Source organism: Oncorhynchus kisutch, linkage group LG4, assembly GCF_002021735.2.
Source record: "Oncorhynchus kisutch isolate 150728-3 linkage group LG4, Okis_V2, whole genome shotgun sequence".
NCBI lineage: Eukaryota > Metazoa > Chordata > Actinopteri > Salmoniformes > Salmonidae > Oncorhynchus > Oncorhynchus kisutch.
Window position 1 is genome coordinate 27,531,293 of NC_034177.2, and position 22,108 is coordinate 27,553,400.

Sequence of the window (22,108 nt, forward strand, 5' to 3'; positions counted from 1 at the left end):
AATAAATAAGGTGTTTATTCACAGGGCTGAACTAGTATTGTTACTGACATGTAACGTTAGCTAATGTTTCATCCCCTCTCAACTGAGGTGAATGAATAAGCTACGCTAGTGAGTAGCTACCACAGCCAGGTCAGCTCTTGCCTCTAGTTCTGTCAGATAGTAATAATAGCCACCTCAACTGACAGCAGTTTTTTGTATGGAAATGTTTTGTGGCCTTTGTTTTGTCCCATTTCATAAGTAAATGACCTTGGCAAGCTTTCACCAGTTAATATACCATTAGAGAGAGAGACAAAATTGGCTTATATTAGCTATTATTTTTCCTCAAACTAGACCGGAATCAAACGATCGGCCAAACGATTGAAGATTGATATTCTGTTTTTATATATTCTATTTTTGTCAGTGCAATGCGAGTTGTATTAGTCAGTCTGACAATGTAACTGTATTGATCTGTCAGTTTCCCTAGATAATTCCCTCATTTTTACAGTGACACAGTCAATAATAAACAGCTTTAATGTTAAAGGTGTCACTGTCATGGTGCACAGTAGAGGTTTGCTTTTCGTCCTACTCCCACCCGTTACCACAAGAACTGGTCCCAAACCCAACCGCGATCCCGCAAAGTTATTTTAGGCGTATGTGACGCAGCTCGCTTGCCAGCCATGGTCCCAGCAATTTTGCACACTATAGGCAATATAAAATGCGCTAAAACACTCTTAAATAGGTTAAATTACCAGAGATTCTCACATGGCCCTTACATTGTATTACTGGGCTATATGAGCCAATATGCTATATTGAAGAGAGCATAGTTGGAGAGACCTGCACTTTCTCTTGAGCTATTTTTATAGCCTACCTTTTAGGAGTGGGAAGTACAAAGTTCCATCTTGAATTGATGCGTAGACCGACATGACAGTAGCCTAAGCTTAAAGCTACAGTCTGAGATCTGGGAATAATGGTTATTTCAATTATTGAAACATCTATTCTTTGATAATACAATGTATAAATGCTCACCAAAGTAAATTCTTTGTCATGCCTCATTTTAGGAGGATCAGATGGTGACAAGGGTCTCAGCAGGGTCCGGCAGGCCAGGGAAGACCAGTCTGACAGAGGTGAGGTGAATCTTTTCAGATACAACATTTTATTCTCTCTGTCCAGCAAACACTGGATAAGCCAGATGCTATTTTAAGGCAGTCTGACAAACCTCCAAAGTTGATTTCCAAACTGTATCAAGGGTTGATAGAGGCTTTTCCAGAAACATGTATAACAAACATGAGGAAGTCCTGCGAGACGCTATAAATAATGAAAGGATAAAGATATGTTAGAATAACCAGTCATGTTCATATAATCTCAGACACAAATTACTGCAGTTTAAGACCATCCATAGAAAGTACTATATGCCAGTGAAACTGAATATCATGCACTCAGAAATGTAATTCCTCTGCTGGAGGTGTAAAACACAAAAAGGGGACATATTTGCATATGTTATGGTCTTGTGAAGGCTGGCTGAATTCTGGCAAAGAGTATGTTATTTTATCTCAGTATGTCTACAGATTCTACCTTCTCCCTGTTTTTGTTTGCTTGGAAATGTTGACACTGGAGATTATTATCAGAAGAAACTGTGTAACCTAGCATTTATAGTGGATAATAAATGCATTGTCATTCATTGGAAGGATGATTATCCTCCAACAATGTATGGAATAAATGTCAAGTTATATACAGTATCACTAGATTTGTTTTAAGATTAAGGGTATACAGTGCAACTTTATAAGGTCTGGATGCCTTGTATGGAATACTGCATGACATGCCCACGTCAGGGGAGATACCTTTTTAGGCAATCCCTAGTTGCTGGACAGCTGAGTCCTGGCTCTGGGGGTCTGCTGTACTGTTGTCACTCTGGCCTTAGCCTAACACACCTGAAACCAATAATGAATGTTTCACTAAGATCCTAAATCTGAGTGGGGTGTGTTGGGTTGGGGTGCCACAGAACCGTGGACCCCTAGTGGCACGGCCATGTGTGCAAGTAACAAGAGCTCTACAGTACTATTAGGCCTATGATATGAATTATATGGAGGGTGTGCATTCAACTTTTGTTTTCATTCAACATTCAACTTGTTCCAAACCTTTCCTTTGAGACATAAAAAAAAAAAAGATGGGAAGGAAGTTGTGTTGGGAAGAAAGTTAAGTTGGATGGGTCGGGCGTGTAGGTGGCTCGGGTTAGCTGGGCAGTCTGGCTGAAATTTGATATAGAGAATGTCTTAAAGACAAAAGGTTAAGTCTGTACTTTTTCTCTAAGTTGATAATTTGTTAAGCTATTTGTTAAAGGTGCAACACAATATTGATTATTGCATTATCATGGATCTAGTTCAGTCTTATCAATCACAAACAAATTCAATACTCTTACCTAGCTTGATGGCTGTAGGCATAATAAAAGGAAAATATATACAAGTAACCCCCCACCTATATAAGTAACCCCCCCACTTCTAAAACCAAAGTTGTGCCCATGGCAGAAACATTATTTACCAAAAAGTTAAACAATGTGAAAAACCCCCACACAATAGCACAATTGGTTAGGAGCCCGTAAAACGGCAGCGATCTCCACTGGTGCCATTCACAGAGCCATCTCTGATGACGGATGATAAGTGTCAAAAAAGGGTTTATACCAATTATTTCAGGCATTTTGAATGAATGAGTGGATCTGAGAAAAATAGACTCCAAACCTAGTTTTACGTTGCTGCTACAGCAGCCGGTGCACGATCTACGCTTTACACACGTGACAATGTAGCAGGTGACATTTCCTACAGTAGGACTCTATCAACTCCATTTCACTCAAGTCTCACGGACATGGATTTCACATGCGTGGTGTAGCTGGGCCGTATCACTTCATGTGTGTAGTAGACCTGAACCTGCACACACACACACACACACCTAGAGAGAGTGTGGCTAACCTTGTCTCCAGGCTATTTTGGCAGGAATTGTCTGGTGAACGAAGCTAGAGAACGCTGTTTCAGTTCATTTGTTTTGCCCAGACATTATGCTGATATGATGTGAATGGACAATGCATAATTAATATAGTATATGTTACTCTCCCTATCCAGCAGAAATGTGTGTAGGCGGCATTGAGGAATAGCAGCCAATTTGGCCCTGAGAGCTCATCGTCACACAGCTATCATGGTGGAGAGGTTGGGAGTGACTGGGCTAAATTTACCTTGGGGATGATTCACTAGCCATTATAGTGTGAAGGGCCAGGATTAGAATTTAGTCAGGACACTGAGGTCAACTCCTGACAAAAAGTGCAATGACTACATCATTACGACCTTGGTCATCCAAGCCCAACGCAGCTTATCTTCAGCTATAAACTAGCAGGATGCAGGTAGGTAGGGCTGCTAGCCGAAGAGTTGTAAATTCCATTTCTCCAACCTGGCTTGAAAAGTATCATCCAATGCATTTACGGTATGTATCGAAATACAAATATATGTAATATTACGTTGAAGATACAATAGGGTCTCTCACTTTGAGACTTAGGATCCAGCCATTCGACTGATCCCTCTTAACGAGGCCATTAAAGTCCCTGAATAAACGATCTGCCAACAGAACATACTTTTCCCCAAGCCTGCTCCCAGACTGATAAGGGCGAGAGGGAGCAGGAAAGTGGGGCCAACACATCAATACTGCTCTAATTTACTGACCCTTTAAAAATGTGTTGAGTGGCAAAAGCTTACCGTGCTTTGCAATTGTATTCATTTCATGTGCTAAGGTCTTTTCCCCCTTGTTACTGCTGAGCTAAGTTGGGATCAACTACTTCAAAAGCATTTCATAGTTGACAACAAAATCCACTCAAATCCAATGACATAACAGTGTCTTATTTGTATTAGCTCACTCAACTCCAGGTACTGTTAGTTACTTTAGCAAAATAAATCTGGCGCAGACCAACTGACAGAACTAGCCACTGGTCTTCCCCTCTTCTAGTTGACTCAGTACCAGTACCTTTTGCATATAGCCTCGTTATTGTTTTTTATTTTTTATTTGAATTGTGTTACTATTTTTCCCTTTAGTTTATTTAGCAAATTTTTCTTTCTTAAAAAATAAAAAACTCTGCATTGTTGGTTAAGGGCTCGTAGTAAGTAAGCATTTCACAATAAGGTCTATATCTGCTGTAATCAGCATGTGACAAATAAAAATGTGATAATTGGGCTGATACCTGAAATGGCTGGCCTTAAGACGTCAGCATACTCCCGTTCGGCTGGTGTCTAGCCGAGAAGAGGCAATAGTACTGTTTGTCCATTTTGAGATGCCGTAGCCAGTATACACTTCCTCAAAATAGTCATAATTGATCTAAAGATAATTTAGAAATTTGTAATTAGTTTTAATGATTTTGCCAAGGAGATCTTAGTCGCAGAATTTTTTTATCTAACTAAGATGTTTGGTGCAGTATTTCTTAATACATTTTTTTTGCATGATAAAGAGTCGTCTCTTTTTGAAGACTTTATTGATGAACCCCTACTGTTGGCCAATCACCGACGAAGGGGCGCAGACTTCGGCTCTGAATTTCAGCTTGCCTCCAGAAAAAATGTGCCTGAACCGCTGAAAAAACCCTCACCAATGTCCAAAATATAAAAAAAGATCATAATATATGCAAAAACTCTTCCGAACTGTTTTAGGCTGGGATGCATGAGGACACCTTAACAGAGCTATAGACATGCTCATGAAAGGGGGATGGGACTGTATGGGACCAGTGAGACTGTAGAATGTCAAGTGACAATTTCCATCATCCAGTGACCGTGGTAGAGCAGCACAGCTGACCCTTGCACAGTGAGAGACTTGGACCTCCCTGAACCCCAGACCTGTTTAATCCCGAGCTGGCCACTAAGAGGCTTATGTGTCACTTGATGCTGTAGCACTACAGTCCTGCTACCCTATGTGCAGCCTGGACACACAAAATCCTGCACATTGACTCTGTACCAGTACCCCTGTATATAGCCTCACCATTGTTATTTTACTGCTGCTCTTTAATTATGTTATTTTTATTTCTTATTAGTTTATTTTTATTTTTAGACTGCATCGTTGTTTAGGGCTTGTAAGTAAGCATTTCACTATAAGACCTACACCTGTTGTATTCAGTGCATGTGCATTAATTTCCCAATTACTAAGTATATCAACACACCATTCTCTAACTCTACACCTGTTCATGTTCTTTTCTTGAACTCTTTACTATGTCAATTAGAAATCAAATGGAAAACACTGCCCATTTACGATTCCCAGACAGAGACACTTAACCCATACAACCCTTTTGGTTGTAATTTTTACCATAATATTACTTGGCTATGCCTTTAACTGGCTTCAACCTATGCATATAAACCTGGACATCACTGCTCATCACGTCAGTAAAGGTTTACACAAGAAGAATCTGGAGGAGGCTGCTGGTGGTGTAAGGCATTTCTCCAACAATAAATTCACATTGTTAGATTCAACTGATGTGTCAATCTAATAAGTAATATAAAATATGGCAGCAGAATTTGACAAAAATTCCATGGTAAGAATCAGTTTTTTTCCACAGAAACATTTACAAAAAATTTAGTGAAAGAACTGTGCAAATGCAAACTTTGGTGACAGGAATACCGTAAAATCTCCCTCAGCTTTTTTGTGTCCACGTTTTCAAAAAAACTCTTAAATATCTGCTCTGAATATAGATTAAATAATTTCTGCAAAAATGATGGTGGTGTCAGCTTTGACATGATAAGTGGATTCACACCTGGTAACAGAATTACGGTAACAGAATTACATCATGGGTCCCTGATCTGTACTACACAGAAATGCATAATTATGGATATGAATGTCATTCTCCTCATGTTTTACAAGCAGGTAGCCTAGTGGTTAGAGTGTTGGGCCAGTAACCGAAAGGTTGATCAAATCCCCGAGCTGTCAAGGTAAAAATCTGTCGTTCTGCCCTGAACAAAGCAGTTATCCCACTGTTCCCCGGTACCGTCATTGTAAATATGAATGTGTTCTTAACAGACTTGCCTAGTTAAATACAGTAAATGGAAGGAGAGGTAGGTGTCAGTAAGAGCTGGGAGAGGTGACATTAAGTGTAGAGAGAAAGGGAGGGGTTTGTCCAGACTCAGACTGTTTGACAACCAGACAACAGAAAGACAAAGAAAACAGTTATGAGCTGAACATAATAATAGTATGCCAGTGGTGACCCAACTGTGGTTTGTGACTATATCAGTAAAATCACTATAACTAATTAGTACTTGTTACTTCAGCGAATGAGTGAGAGAAATTAGAAAATGTGTGTTTTTGATCATGGAAAGGTACAAGGCAATGCTTCCTAAACTTACAGAAGGTAAACAATTTCTCCAATTTCCCCAAACCTAAATAAGAGTTGGCAACATGATTGTGTGACTGATACCTTAAGACTTTTTCTGGTAAATGTTTTCAAAAAAGAGCCCTTTTCCATTTGTTTATCCAGAAATCTAAGCCTTTACTTATGTTATGATAGTCATGTTCCAATCAACAACCTCTCATTTTGTTGACCCTGACATGTGACCTGAAACACTAACCTTAAATCTATAAGAACATTACAGGATGGGCGTGGTCAAGGGGTTTTGACCTAGTCCACTGCTGCCACACCCCAAGATGAACTACAGAATGTGCAGAGTACACAGCAAGAATTAAGCTAGTGGCTGAGGAAAACAGAATACTTTTTTTGTATATAAAAAAAAAACTAAACATCTAGTTGTTCATTTTTTAGCGAAGTAATTAACTAATCAAAATTGTGGTCGAAGCCTGCACTTAGGCTGGTAAAATGACAGACTACTGTGTGCCTTCATGCTCTACATTGACTGATCACTTAATGGAACAGTAGTCACTTTATAATATTTACATACTGCTCTACTCATTTCATATGCATATACTGTATTCTAATCTACTGCATTTTAGTTAATGCCACTCTGACATTGCTCATCCTAATATTTATATATTTCGTAATTCCATTCTTTTACTTTTAGATACTACTACACTGTTGGAGCTAGGAACACAAGCATTTTACTACACCCGCAATAACATCTGCATGTGACTAATAAAATGTGATTTCAGTCAGTGAGGATGAGGGTGACTTGGACACCTTCCTCTTCACTCAACAGTCAAACTATTCGCTACACAGAGACTGTAAGCTGATTACCCAACCTTGCCTGATGCTGCCTGCGAGAGAGAACCTGCCAAGACATGCAGGCAGGTTTCTGTTTTATAGAATAGTAAAATATACACAGAGTGTACAAAACATTATGAACACCTGCTCTTTCCATGAGACACTGGCCACCACAAAGGACAACTTTGGGAAGCATTGGAGTCAAAATGGGCCAGGTTCCCTGTGGAACGCAGGCAGCTTCATTAAATAGTACCCGCAAAAGACCAGTCTCAATGTCCAAAGTGAAGAGGCGACTCCAGGATGCTGGCCTTCTAGCCAGAGTTGCAAAGAAAAAGACATATCTCAGACTGGCCAATAAAAAGAAAAGATTAAGATGGGGAAAAGAACACAGACACTGGACAGAGGAACTCTGCCTAGAAGGCCAGCATCCGGACAACGCTGGGCCAATTGTGCACCGTCTCATGGGTCTCCCAGTCACTGCCTGCTGTAAAACAGCCTGGGATCAAACCCAGGTCTCTAGTGACACCTCAAGCACTGCGATGCTGTGCCACTCGGGAGGCCGGTCAGAATTTTTAAACATGTATTTTTCCATATATAGACACACCCAATGTGTTAAAATCAAATCAAAATATATGCATTGAGCTTGTCTGATGCTTTAAGCTTATGGTTTGATGAAATAAGAACAATGCCTCAAGGAGGGCACCAGAGAAATAGATAACCAAAAGAATAAAATCTGAACCGGACCTAACTTTTCTCATCTCGCTCCTGCTGGCTTTCGCATATTCTGCCATTACTCTCCTGAAGTTGCTGGTAATAGGCTACACGAGTCGGCGGCAACCTTCCTCATGTGGAATGCCAATTTATCTTACCATTTATCTTACCATAAATAAAAATAAATAAATAAAACATTCCAGCCTGCAGGTAGAAAATATTATGATAAAAACAAATATCCGATAAATCACATTGGCGACACATGGCCTGTCTGCAACGAACTTTAAACATTGTATAAACCATTAACTTGGGTCTGGCCCAAAGCTTGATTGAGCTAGCGAACATGTAACATTGTATATAATATTCTGGTCCAGTGAACTCGAGGCAGACGCTGCTGTATGTTTTTTTGCTCTAGGAATTAGAAGCAGTGCTTGATTTGGGCAGGAGCTCACCGGAGCTGAGTACCAGCACCTCAAATGTTCTATGGCTTGATCTCCTATTCCTCTTGTAGAATATTAACTCAAAAAGGTATTGTGGAGATCCTGCACCTAAATATTTAAAAAAACTGTACCAGCACCCAAAATGAGTACCGGAACCTATTTCAGTCCAAGTCAAGCACTGATAAGAAGTAAATCAGGTAGACCTATTTTAATGACATTTCCACTGGATCATAGCATGACATTTTGCCCTTTCACACCGAGTAGTTATCGAAAGGGAGAGAGCTGGAAAGATCTCTCAAATACATTGAGGAACTGTTGTAATTCTCAATGGATGTAAAAACAAACCGTTTGCTTGGTGAAGAAAACTGGTGAAGAAAACTCCACAGGTCATTAGTGGTGGTGCGTTAAGCCAATCAGAAATACTATCAGGTCCGCAAAAGGGCACATTTACGTGCCTACATTTGCGCACAGGCCTGGTAGCCTATAGGCCTACTTCTATGCATGCACATGCTTACTCAACATTGGCAGGAGTGCTCCAAACACAAGGCAATGACTAAATTAACAAAACTCATGTAATGAAATAAACCTAAACTTGATTCTCACAAGTATAGCATTGTTTGCAAAGTGCACAACCTGTGTCCACTCTGACAATGATAACTGGAAAAGTGGAATAATAATACTGAATGAATAAACAGAAATTACCATTACCAAAGTAACAAACACTGTAGATTAGAAATTATAGTAATTAACAGTAAATGTACTACTGGTGGTATATGTAAAGGGGGAATTGATATACACTAACAATTCACACAATGAAGTTATGAATCAATGAATGTGCAAATTGGAAGGGAGAGAGCGCATCCTTGAGAGAGAAGTGCATTGTGCATCTGGGCACATGGTCAATCTGACTTCTGCATTGACCATGCAGCATTTATGGTGATATGGACTCAACAGAAGTCAGGGCATTCATACTTCTTGCGCTTCGCGGAGCAGTGCAGAGCGGTAGTCAAGGAAGTGAGTTTGTTTTCTACAGGATGTAACACCCCCACGCAGCCCTCCACATAGTTACAAAATAAGGGAGGTGCATGGCGATGCAGTACGGAGCTCGATTTGTATCTACAGTTAAATTCGGAAGTTAACATACACCAGAGCCAAACATATTTAAACTCAGTTTTTCACAATTCCTGACATTTAATCAGAGTAACAATTCCCTGTCTTAGGTCAGTTAGGATCACCACTTTATTTTAAGAATGTGAAATGTCAGAATAATAGTAGAGAGAGTGATTTATTTCATATTTTATTTCTTTCATCGCATTCCCAGTGAGTCAGAAGGTGACATACACTCACTTAGTATTTGGTAGCATTGCCTTTAAATTGTTTTACTTGGGTCAAACGTTTCAGGTAGCCTTCCACAAGCTTCCCACAATAAGTTGGATGAATTTTGGCCCATTCCTCCTGACTGAGCTGGTGTAACTGAGTCAGGTTTGTAGGCCTATTTGCTCGCACACGCTTTTTCAGTTCTGCCCACACATTTTCTATAGGATTGAGGTCAGGGCTTGGTGATGGCCACTCCAATACCTTGACTTTGTTGTCCTTAACCCATTTGCGACCAAGCTTTAACTTCCTGATTGATGTCTTGAGATGTTGCTTCAATATATCCACAACATTTTCCATCCTCATGATGCCATCTATTTTGTGAAGTGCACCAGTCCCTTCTGCAGCAAAACACCCCCACAACATGATGCTGCCATCCCCGTGCTTCACGGTTGGGATGGCGTTCTCGGCTTGCAAGCCTCCCCCTTTTTCCTCCAAACGTAACTATGGTCATTATGGCCAAACAGTTATTTTTTTGTTTCATCAGACCAGAGGACATTTCTCCAAAAAGTATGTTTTTTGGAAAAAACGTAGTCTGGATTTTATATGGCGGTTTTGGAGCAGTGGCTTCTTCCTTGCTGAGCAGCCTTTCAGGTTATGTGGATATAGATACTTTTGTACCCGTTTCCTCCAGCATCTTCACAAGGTCCTTTGCTGCTGTTCTGCAATTGATTTGCACTTTTCTTATCAAAGTACGTTCATCTCAAGGAGACAGAAAGCGTCTCCTTCCTGAGCGTTATGGCGGCTGCGTGGTCCCATGGTGTTTATACTTGCGTACTATTGTTTGTACAGATGAAAGTTGTACCTTCAGGCGTTTGGTTCATCCTTGGGAGCAATTTCCATACTTGTGGAGGTCTATAATTTTTTTTCTGAGGTCTTGGCTGATTTCTTTTGATTTTCCCATGATGTCAAGATGTGTTTATTTTACAAGTGTGAATTGGAAATGTGTTCTTTGCATATCCCAACTCCCCCTGAGATGCCCTCAGAGTGGGGTCACGGCCAGCCATTATCAACCCTAGAACAATTAGCGTTAAGTACCTTGCTTAAGGGCACATCAAATTTTTCACCATGTCGGCTTGGGGATTTGAACTGCCGACCTTTCGGTTACTGGCCCAACGGTCTAACAACTAGGTTACCTGCCGCCCTACATAGTGGCAATTTTAAGCTAACAGAATTATGCTGAGACTCAGATTTTGTCACATTAAAATGTATGCAAAAAAAATAAGTTTGCAAAGTTAAACAAACTATACAACTCCCAAGGACTACTGTTAACATTTTCCACTGAAAACCATTTTGTTACCAAACTTTGCATCTGCACTGTTCTTCAAGTAAATGTGTTTTCATAACAAAAAAATATTGGGGATTTGATAAAAGTAGTCCTTGTACATAGTGTTGTATGGTTTGTTTAACATACATTTTAAAGTGAAAAATCAGTCTCAGCATAATTCTGTTACTGTGGAATTGTCCATTGGCATCAGAGAACATGGCACACTTAAAGCTGTCTGGACTCTGGATGTCAATACCTAGTTAATCTGTGTTTAAATTTACACTTGTTCTGTTGTACTTCATGAACACATCTAGCCTTCGTATGTGCAGCATAACCATGGGTGGACAAAGCATTGAATGTGATGGTCTGTATTTGTATATCTGTTTTTTTATATACAGAACAGAAATATAAATGCAACAATTTAAAAGACTTTGCTGAGTTACAGTTCATGTAAAGAAATCAATTAGGCCCTAATCTAATGAATGTCACATGCCTGGGCAGGGGCACAGCCGTGGGTGGGCCTGGGAGGGCATAGGCCTACCCACTTGGCAGCCAGGCCCAGCCAATCAGAATGAGCTTTAAGGGCTTTATTACACATAAATTCTTCAGCAACAGCTCTGGTGGACATTCCTCACGCTCCCTCAAAACATCTGTGGCATTGTGTTGTTTGACAACTGCACATTTTAGAGTAGCCTTTTATTGTCCTCAGCACAAGGTCCACCTATGTAATGATTTATACCGTTTAATCAGCTTCTTGATATGCCACTCCTGTCAGGTGGATGTATTACCTTGGCAAAGGATAGAATGCTCACTAACAAGGATGTAAACAAATGTGTGCACAAAATTTGAGAAAAATAACCACTTTGTACATATGGAACATTTCTTGGATCTTTATTTCAGCTCATTAAACATGGGACCAGCACTTTACATGTTGTGTTTATATTTTTGTTCAGTGTATATTTGCTTGTGGTTTGTGCCTGCATCATAACTGTGCCCGGATAGAGTGAGTCAGCTAGTGCAGTTGCTCTATAATAGCATGCTCTTGCCACACAGAGTAATGATACACTGGAGAAATACACAGATGAAACAGACTGCTGAATCACACAGAAAATATACACTGCAGAGAAACAGAAAACATCTCTACACACCTAATGGTACTCATCCAGTAGATACCTTGCAGTTAAGCCATATGACATAACCTGTCATTGAACCTCTCTGCACGATCATGTCATTATCATACTGTTCAAACTTCTCAAAATAACATTTGGATTACATTGTTGATTTCTGACTCCTATTTTTTTTAAATTGTGTTTTACTACCGGAATGAAGACAGTATTTCGAACTACACTCACAGCATAGATCATGTAAATTCATTATTGATCATTCATTTCTTTACTCCCCACAATTAGATATTGCTCATATAACATACTGCATCATTTAAACAATTAAGCCCAGTAAGAGAAACACTGTAAACAACTACACCTACACACAGAACAGTAATTAGGGTATCTGAGTGCAGGTTAGCTGCACAGGCTTTTATACAGCTGTCATACTTCATAGACATCACCGGATCGTCACCACATAACTATAATTCCTGCAGCTTCTTGTTTGTACAAGCTCAGGGAGCTTGACAGCTACACTTGTGGTCTCTTCTTTTTTCTGTGAGTTCTGAATAATACTACTGGCTGCCTTATTGTCGCACAGTGTTCTGAAATAGACTGGGCTGGGCTACCCTGCACTCTGTCGATTCTGTGGGTTCCCCATGACATTCTGAGCAGAGTATTCAATGTTCCCCCCAATGTCTCAGAACAGAAGGGTTTGTGCCAATGAAATAATAATAAAGAGATTAGTGTTGAAGTAATGAATGACAGTGAACCAACACCCCCCCCCAAACTCATAACACTCAACAAGAGCCAAACACATCAACAAACACTAATTGTGTCCTTAATTAAAGTGGTTGATATGACTGTGTGCACACAAGCAATTATCCTGTGGGCAAGCTTGAGTGCGTTTGTGTGTGTGTGTGTTTTTACTATACTTGTGGGGACCAGAAAAGTCCTCACAAGGATAGTAAACACGGTAAATTCTGACAATTAGAGATATTTTGCTGTTCCCCACAAGGAAAAAGGCTATTTTAGGCTATTTTAGCGTACGGGTTTGAATTAGGGAAAATAGGATGTTGAATTGGAATCAATTGTTTGGTCTCCACAAGGATAGTAAAACAAAAGTGTGTATGTGTATGACCAAGAGAGAGCGATGACATTTAATTGGCTGCATGTCCGACTTCAGGAACACAGCCAGGGCTATTACGCTGACCTTTATTTACAAGGTCATAGCACCTAAATTGAAAAATGTTGGCACACACAAAGAAATTTAGGAGCACAATGACAAATATTTGAGATAATAAAGCTAGAATCCTTCATATTTAGGCACATATGATTAAAATTGTCACACTGTAGAGCCCTGACAGTCACCCACAGGAAGTCATTAACTGCAGAGGTCCTGGTGGCGAGGGGAAGAATGTTAGGCCAAATGCACCCTACTAAGGTTGACAGATGGGCTGTGTATTTTATGTATGCGGATGGTCATTTGAGGGACCCTAAAGTGGTCTGGCTGGTTCCTCATTACCGACTCACACAGCAAACGGAAACCAGGTGCATGACATTAGAACATCATTCTTCCTCCTACACAACCTCAGATTCATCTAAGCTCTGTTAGACGGTTTCCACTTGACCCTATTAAACACGGTACATGTATACTATACCATAATAGGAGTATTGCTGAAGACGTAGTTGGATTGATTGGTCCACATACAAATCTCCAACAAAACAGGAAGTCTATATACACGATCATGCAATGTTTTGTTGCATGATCAACAGTTCTCTGTTCCTAGTTGGCGTCGCAGATTGAAGGGAAGCAGCATAGCTGGTCTTTATTCTATCCCGGGCACAAGCATAGCTATTTTCCCCATAGATGTACAAGACAAACAATATTTCAGAGTGTGCTCACATACTCCCTTAAAAGACCTACTCCAGAAAACAAGAAAAAAAAAGTGGCAATAGTAGTGTTTGCAAAACAAACAGAAACGTCACAAAATGTCATAACATATGCACAAACTCTTGTTTGGGAAGCATGCAGACACCTTTAGAGGGAAGCAGGGTCAGACAGGGAAGGGATCCTGAGATCTCTGGACAGGGCAATGGGTGTGAGACTACCACAACAAGCACATGTATGACCAGGGTGAATTACAACAGGCCATAGAGATATATGTTGTGTGCATTTCAATATCTGTGCAAGACCAACACTGAGGAGCACATGCACATGGTGTAGCCAGACAAGACAGAAACACAGACACATTCCTCATATCCCTACATAACACCACTCTCATTCCTCCCTGGACCCCTGTTGCTGCAAAACCACTACATGCTATCATGTTCACACACAGGAAAAAAAAACTCTGGGCGTTTTTTTACTGCCCTACCAGCCTGGTCAGACTCTTGTGTGTGAGTGTACAGACCACTGAGAGAAAAATACTCCTCGTCTACTTCCTTCTGCGTATCCTTTTCATCATAATTGTTTTTGTTGATCGAATCATCACCTAAATTAGGCCCCCTGATGGTGGTCGAGCCCTTGCACAAAGGGCAGATTGTGTGGCCCTGGCTGGGTACTTCCCACAAGACAGAGTTTGCAGAGAACACTAAATTGAAGGAGACCATTTATCAAGTGATTATTAGTTCTGGAAACTTCTATGTTTACAAGCAGAACCTTTACTATAAAACGGCTTCACTCCAAACTTGGGATGTGGTTGCCCATTTTATCCAGATGCTTTTTCTAGCTATTGAAAATGTCGAAATTTGCGGCTAGTGTAAGGCGGTTTCATCGTTGACAGAGACAGGTTACATTCCCTTGTATGGATGTTAAAACAAGTCAGAAGGATTAGATTGTAGGAGATTAACTATATAAGAGGGCTATCAGCAAGCAGCAGCAACGAATTAAAGGCAAAGAGAAGATTCGCGAAACAAAATGTTACAGAATGTCAGAAGCGATGCACTTGTAGACTGACAGCGGATACATTTGAAATTTTAGCGTATTGGTGTATCCATAAACATATTAAACACATAATTGTGCACTGACATGTGTATGTCAACCTGTTTCATAAAAAAGCCTTTCCCGCGGCTTGAGTAATTAATACCCGTGTTTACCAGGCATTTATCTCGCATTCATTTCGAATATCAAACAAAGCCCAGTTAACAGACAAGGCTCTCTTTGTCATCATAACGCTGAACAACTATAAAACACTCTCCGTATACCCTTGCACGCATTATGGGTCTATCACAGCTGCGTCACCCAAGACAATCTGCTGGAAGATTCCACCAACACAAAATAGATAATTTCCTATAAAATAACATCTGACTGTAAATAGCATGGCCTCTAGTTTATATACAGACCGTTGTGTGCTTAAATGGTCTCAAAATGGTGCTTCACATGACTTCTTGTAGCCAGGCTATGTAGAAGGCTATGCAAAAAATCGTGTGAAAATATAATCAAAGATACACACTTCTTAAAATGCACACCGAAATGCCATACTTGGGACACAGGATTGAACTAAAAGATAAACACAAAGTCAACATACATGTCTGCCGCCAGGGTAGGTAGCCTTGTCAGTCACTCCAAATCGTGGAATCCGAATTTCAAATGAAAATGTCAAATCAATAAAAAGGAAACTAATTCCGCGAGTTCCTTCATCAGAAATAGGCAAATGATAGACATAAATTAAAAGAGACTTCTTCACGCGATGCTGTGACGCTCCCTTGTCATTTGCCCTCCAATTTCTCGATTGTCACTTTCTCCCTCTCCTGCAAGCAAAGCTGAAGGCTTGCTCTTGTCCTTATCTCCGAAGGGGTGTGGACAAACCAATGAGGATGAAAAAGTCGTCCATAAGCAGACCTGGGTCCGTGACTTCTCAGGGGCTTTTTGGAAAAATGGCGAAAACAGGCAACAATATCATACAAGGCGCCACAGTTTTGCGCCTTGTAGCCTACCAACTCCTGTTAAGTGCTCGAGAGTTTATCCGTGGGTGTAACCACAAACACACTCACTCAACTAAGAGGTTCTGGGTATGGCAGCAATGTGCTGGTGAAAGAAAGGAGGGAAGGACACGTGGGATTTTCAACAGTGTGCGCCTCTTGTGTCTTGTGAGCTGGAAAATAAACGTCTCCCATGTACCCCCTGCGCTTACCCAAATGTGCTTTAGCATGCAAACTGCACTTGGAAGTAGAGCTCTTCATGGGTCCACCCAATACCCGAGAACCGACCCGAGACTTCAGCTGGTCCAGGACAGGTCCAAAATTCAATTGTCCCTCAGGTCCAGGTCGGGTCCTGTTTGTTGTTATTTGATTGTTATCTGGTCTTGGGTCTATGTAACCACAGCTGATTGACCCGAATGGACCCGACCCCGGCTCTGAATAGCCTATAGCATATTTATTTTATGCTAATAAGCTGAATTTATTGACTTAGCCAACATATAAAGACTTATTCGTTAACCAGAAGCATAACTTGGCTGATAAACATTTTTTGTCACTCGGGTCCAATCAGGTCTGGTCTAGACTTTAGGGTACGGGTCGGTTCGAGGTATGGTGGTCGTCGGGTCCATTTGGGTTTGGGTCTGATTGGCCTCGGGTCCGGGACCCAAGAAGACCTCTACTTGGAAATACACACAGTATATAAAGTTGTTGACAGGGAATGTGTAGTCTTTGCTCAAACTAAGGACCCAGAAACTGATGCCATATCCTAAACTGGTCACATCTCCACAACAGGACCCACAAGGTAAGGTCGGTAGATGTATTCTATTGCCCACATTTTCTTGACAGTTTATTTCTCACCATAATTTGCTCAAATGCATGAATAATTATAGACTGATGAAGCTGCACAGTCCTCCGAGTTGATGTTACTAGGGAGAGAGAGTAAGCCTTTGTGATATCTGGAGGAGAACTCCACTAGGGTGATCCTTCTCATGGACCAGGGCATATGATAACTTTAATCTCCACCAAAAGCAGTTGCTAACAGCTACCATGATGACATTTTACATTTTAGTCATTTAGCAGACACTCTTATCCAGAGCGAATTACAGTAGTGAGTGCATACACTTTGTACATACATTCCACATTCTTATTTTGTACAAAGATCTCTATCAATCTGAGGATGATATTGCCCAAGAGTCAGATGCTTCAGTGAAGAGAACATCATGTTACTCTGATGCTGACAGTACTTCTCTTCAAACACTATGTCCTCTGAAAATGAAAAGTGTTGTGAAGGCTGTGTGATGGAACATTTTATTTTTGTGCTTTTCTAATAACCAATTTATGTGTTCATGTAAGTGACTGACTGAATGAATCCTCACTATCAGTATCTGCAATTTGGCAATACACCCAGACCCTTGTTTTGAGAACTTAAAACATATCAGTTTCAAGGTCTCAGCGTAGAGAAGAAGCCTCGTGAGGTATTGGTCTGTCACATGCATGACCCAGTATTGGTCGGTCAAATGAATGAAACAAACCTTAATGATTAATTAATTATGCATGATGAATGAGCTAAATCAGGCAAAAATAAATTGTTGTCATTTTAAGAGATCTAACGGGACTGCCCCGTTGGAGCTCCTGATTGACATGTGTACTTGGTGCATTGAGTTGGTTGGAACCTCTCCATCATGCTGATAGTAAAGAATGATTAATTTGCACGACAGCAGCCTGCTTTTCCTATCTTCTCTTTTCCTTGATGCTTGCACTTATTTTCAAATCAAATATAGACTTCAAAGAAAACTAGCTCCATGTGCCTTTTGATATACTGCACTGTACACCGAATAGCCTGGTTTCCAGTACAGCCGTGTGCACATCAGATAGATATGTAGTTCAGTCAGGCCGGTCTGAATGAATCGTCACTTTTCATTCATCTAGTAAACTAACTAAAACATTACTTCCTGTCTCACTTATCAGCATACTGTAGCAGGTAGTGTCTACAATGTTACCTCGTCAGAATAGCAGTTATTTCTAGAGTAGTGTTGTAATGTTAACTCATCAGTATAGCGTCACATCTCTCCTCCTCATTTACTATTAGCAAGCGTGAAAAATGTAATTCACCTATTAACTTCAGGATATTAGTATGACAAACTAAGGCAATTCCACCACAATTGCTGATTAACCTATGGGCTCACTCGGGCTCCCATGCATCTATGGGAGTATTAATACAGTACCAGTCCAAAGTTTGGACACACCTACTCATTCCTAGGTTTTTCTTTATTTTCACTATTTTCTACATTGAAGAATAATAGTGAAGACATCAAAACTATGGAATAACACATATGGAATCATGTAGTAACTAAAAAAGGGTTTTAAAAAATCTAAATATATTTGAGATTCTTCAAAGTAGCCAACCTTTGCCTTGATGACAGCTTTGCACAAACTTGGCATTCTCTCAACCAGCTTCATGAGGTAGTCACCTTGAATGCATTTCAATTAGCAGGTGTGCCTTGTTAAAAGTTAATTTGTGGAATTTCTTTCCTTCTTAATGTGTTTGAGCCAATCAGTTGTGTTGTGACAAGGTAGGAGTGGTATACAGAAGATAGCCCTATTTGGTAAAAGACCAAGTCCATATTACTCAAATAAGCAAAGAGAAATGACAGTCCATCATGACTTTAAGACATGGTCAGTCAATATTGAACATTTCAAGAATTTTGAAAGTTTCTTCAAGTGCAGTCGCTAAAATCATCAAGCGATATGATGACACTGGCACTCATGAAGACTGCCACCGGAAAGGAAGACCCAGAGTTACCTCTGCTGCAGAGGATAAGTTCATTAGAGTTACCAGCCTCAGAAATTGCAGCCCAAATAAATGCTTCTCAGAGTTCAAGTAACAGACACATCCCAACATCAACTGTTCAGAGGATACTGCGTGAATCAGGCCTTCATTGTCGAATTGCTGCAAAGAAACCACTACTAAAGGACACCAATAAGAAGAAGTGATTTGCTTGGGCCAAGAAACATGTCTGTCCTTTGGTCTGATGAGTCCAAATGTGAGATTTTTGGCTCCAACCGCCGTGTCTTTGTAAGACGCAGAGTAGGTGAACGGATGATCTTCGCATGTATGCTTCCCACAATGAAGCATGAAGGGGGGGTGTGATGGTGTGGGGGTGCTTTGTTGTTGACACTGTCAGTGATTTATTTAAAATTCAAGGCACATTTAATTAACCAGCATGGCTACCACAGCATTCTGCAGCGATACTCCATCCCATCTGGTTTGCGCCTAGTGGGACTATCATTTGTTTCTCAAAAGGACAATGACCCAACACACCTCCAGTCTGTGTAAGGGTTATTTGGCCAAGGAGAGTGATGGAGTGCTGCAGCAGATGATCTGGCCTCCACAATCACCTGACCTCAACCCATTTGAGATGGTTTGGGATGAGTTGGACCGTAGAGTGAAGGAAAAGTAGCCAACAAGTGCTCAGCATATGTGAGAACTCCTTCAAGACTGTTGGAAAAGCATTCCAAGTGAAGCTGGTTGAGTGTGCAAAGCTGTCATCAAGGCAAAGGGTGGCTACTTTAAAGAATATATTTTGATTTGTTTAACACTTTTTTGGTTACTACATGTTATTTCATAGTTTTGATATCTTCACTGTCATTCTACAATGTAGGAAATAGTCAAACTAAAGAAAAACCCTTGAATGAGGAGGTGTGTTCAAACTTATAAATGGTACTATACAATATAGTATAAGTAGTATAAAGTATAAAATATATTTGTTTAACACTTTTTTTGTTACTACATGATTCCATATATGTTATTTCATAGGTTTGATGTCTTCAGTATTATTCTACAATGTAGAAAATAGTCCAAATAAAGAAAAATCCTTGAATGAGTAGGTGTGTCCAAACCTTTGACTGAAACTGTATGTCAACTCAAACCTTGTGTCTCGCACTTTCTGTTTTGCAGCAACAGTCTTCCAACCACCTTCCACCTCCCCACCACCACCAACTGAAGGCCCGTCATCGGATCTCCATTCTCCCAGTGAGGGGGTTCGATGCCAGCTGCCCAGCATCTGAGGAGCATTCCTCTGAGACGAGGCCTACGCCTACCCCAAACTATTCAATAAAATTACATATTGTATTCTATCTCTGTTGTCATTCAGTTTTGCCTGCAATCAGTTTATTAAATTGATTGCAGAACACTAGTTGAACCAAGATGCTAACAGCACACTCAGTGAAAGCATAGGAAAAGTTTGAGTGTGAAATAATTCCGTCCAGGGAAGAGATTTCTCAGAGGCGGCATCTCCTCCTACTCTTCTCTCTCTCTCACACCCACGCACGCAGGCACACACACACACACCACACACACACACACACACACACACACACACACACACACACACACACACACACACACACACACACACACACACACACACACACACACACACACACACACACACACACACACACACAGAGTTGTCAGAGTAAGTGTATATGACAGTGACAAAAGCCCCCGACCCCTCAAAGACTGCGCTCTCCCAGAAGAGATGAATGACTCCTCTCATAGGCCCTGGGCAGTTGTTAACCTGGCAACCCTGGGTGATGTCATGCATTTGGAAAGTGAGTCTGCATGGCCCTCTCCGTGTGTGATATAGGCCAAGACTGGAAAGAGAGATCAATAGAGGTCTGCCATTCACCACAATGCCCTGCCACCCCTCCACACTCCCTGAACCCTCTATTGAAACCCACCAGCCCATTTATAGTTATCTGAATTCTTCTGTCGCCTTCAATCACCACCATGACCCCTCCAACCCACATCACCCCCCATTTAATCCACCTCAGTGCAATCCGAGCAAACCTATTTTATGTCCAAGGGATTGGACAGCAGGACACAATGCAGTGCTGTGCTGACAATTATTCAGGCAATGTAATGAGATCATGGAGTATTCTGCTGCCTGAGCTAATCTGGTTTTAATAGCCCTGTGTGGTTTATTTTCGGTTAAAATGTTACAAATGATTTCAAGTTAGATATAGTATGATATGACATTTTTTGAGTCCAAGCCAAGGAAAGTATGTTCAGTCTTAATATGAAGATTAATTTAATATAAGGATTTGTGAATGCTTTGGTATGTTTTAGTTCATCCTTATCCTCAATACTCACAAAACTAAACTAATGGTGTTTTCTAATGCAATAAATAGACCTCTGAACCTTTCACCTACCTGTCAGGGCAAGGAGATTGAGGTTGTAACCTCATATAAATATCTTGGAATTTTAATTGATGACGGCCTCTCTTTTAAATTGCATATTCAACAACTTACAAAAAAAATGTATTTTAGGAATAAGGCCTATTTTTCTTTTGAAGCCTGAAGGAGGCTAGTATCAGCTACATTTATGCCTTTACTAGACTATGGGGATATGTTATATATTAATGCTTCCGCTCAGTGTTTGAGATCAATTGACACCCTTTACCATGGCACTTTGAGATTTATTTTAAACTGCAAAACCCTTACACACCACTGCACTTTGTATACCAGGGTTGGTTGGCCTTCTCTAGTCACTCGTAGGCTCAGTCACTGGAATACTTTATTTACAAAGCCATTTTGGGTTTACTACCTTTTTATTTGTGCATTTTTAATGTTCAGAAATGTGGTGGGTACTCTCTTCGTTCGCTGGACTTTATCCTGCTAACTGTTCCAAATGTCCGAACTGAATTTGGTAAAAGGGCTTTTATGTACTCTGCGCCATCGTCTTGGAACGCCTTACAAAATTATTTTAAACTGGAAGAACTTGTCCCGATTGGTGTTTTTAAATCACTGATGAATGATCTTGAGACTGATTCCCTGACCTGTCAATGTTTTTAATTAGCTGTTTTTGATTTTGTTATACTCTTGTGAGTTCAATGTTTTTTACTAGATTACTTGTAGTTTTTCATGTTGTCTGTCTGTAATTTTTGTAATGACTTGGTGCTGCCTATCTTGGCCAGGACGCTCTTGAAAAATATATTTTAAATCTCAATGAGCCCTTCCTGGTTAAATAAATATTAAATAAAAAAGTTCCAAATGACATTTTCAAATAGACATGATAAAGGTACATTGTTTTTATATTGAACATGGTGAGTAACTGAATGAATGGGTTTCTGAATGAATGATTCAAGTTAAA

General features: G+C 40.4%; 1 protein-coding gene and 1 long non-coding RNA gene across 5 annotated transcripts in view; one reads left to right on the forward strand and one right to left on the reverse strand.

Moving 5' to 3' along the window:
* LOC109889329 (rho family-interacting cell polarization regulator 1) overlaps positions 1 to 22,108 on the reverse strand; it is a 124,596-nt gene that overhangs the window by 64,547 nt on the left and 37,941 nt on the right. Inside the window, exon 1 of one of the 4 annotated variants that reach the window (XM_031822746.1) lies at positions 15,564 to 16,057. The exons of 2 other annotated variants lie outside the window; for them this stretch is intronic. The gene's annotated coding sequence lies outside the window, so the exon portion shown is untranslated. Of the gene's footprint in view, positions 1 to 15,563; positions 16,058 to 22,108 lie in introns of those variants that run through there. One more of the 4 variants, XM_031822749.1, reaches the window with a different exon arrangement.
* On the forward strand, positions 859 to 20,218 carry LOC116373978 (uncharacterized). The gene is made up of 3 exons (XR_004209694.1): positions 859 to 949; positions 1,038 to 1,103; positions 19,913 to 20,218. It is a non-coding gene; the product is annotated as an uncharacterized LOC116373978 (long non-coding RNA).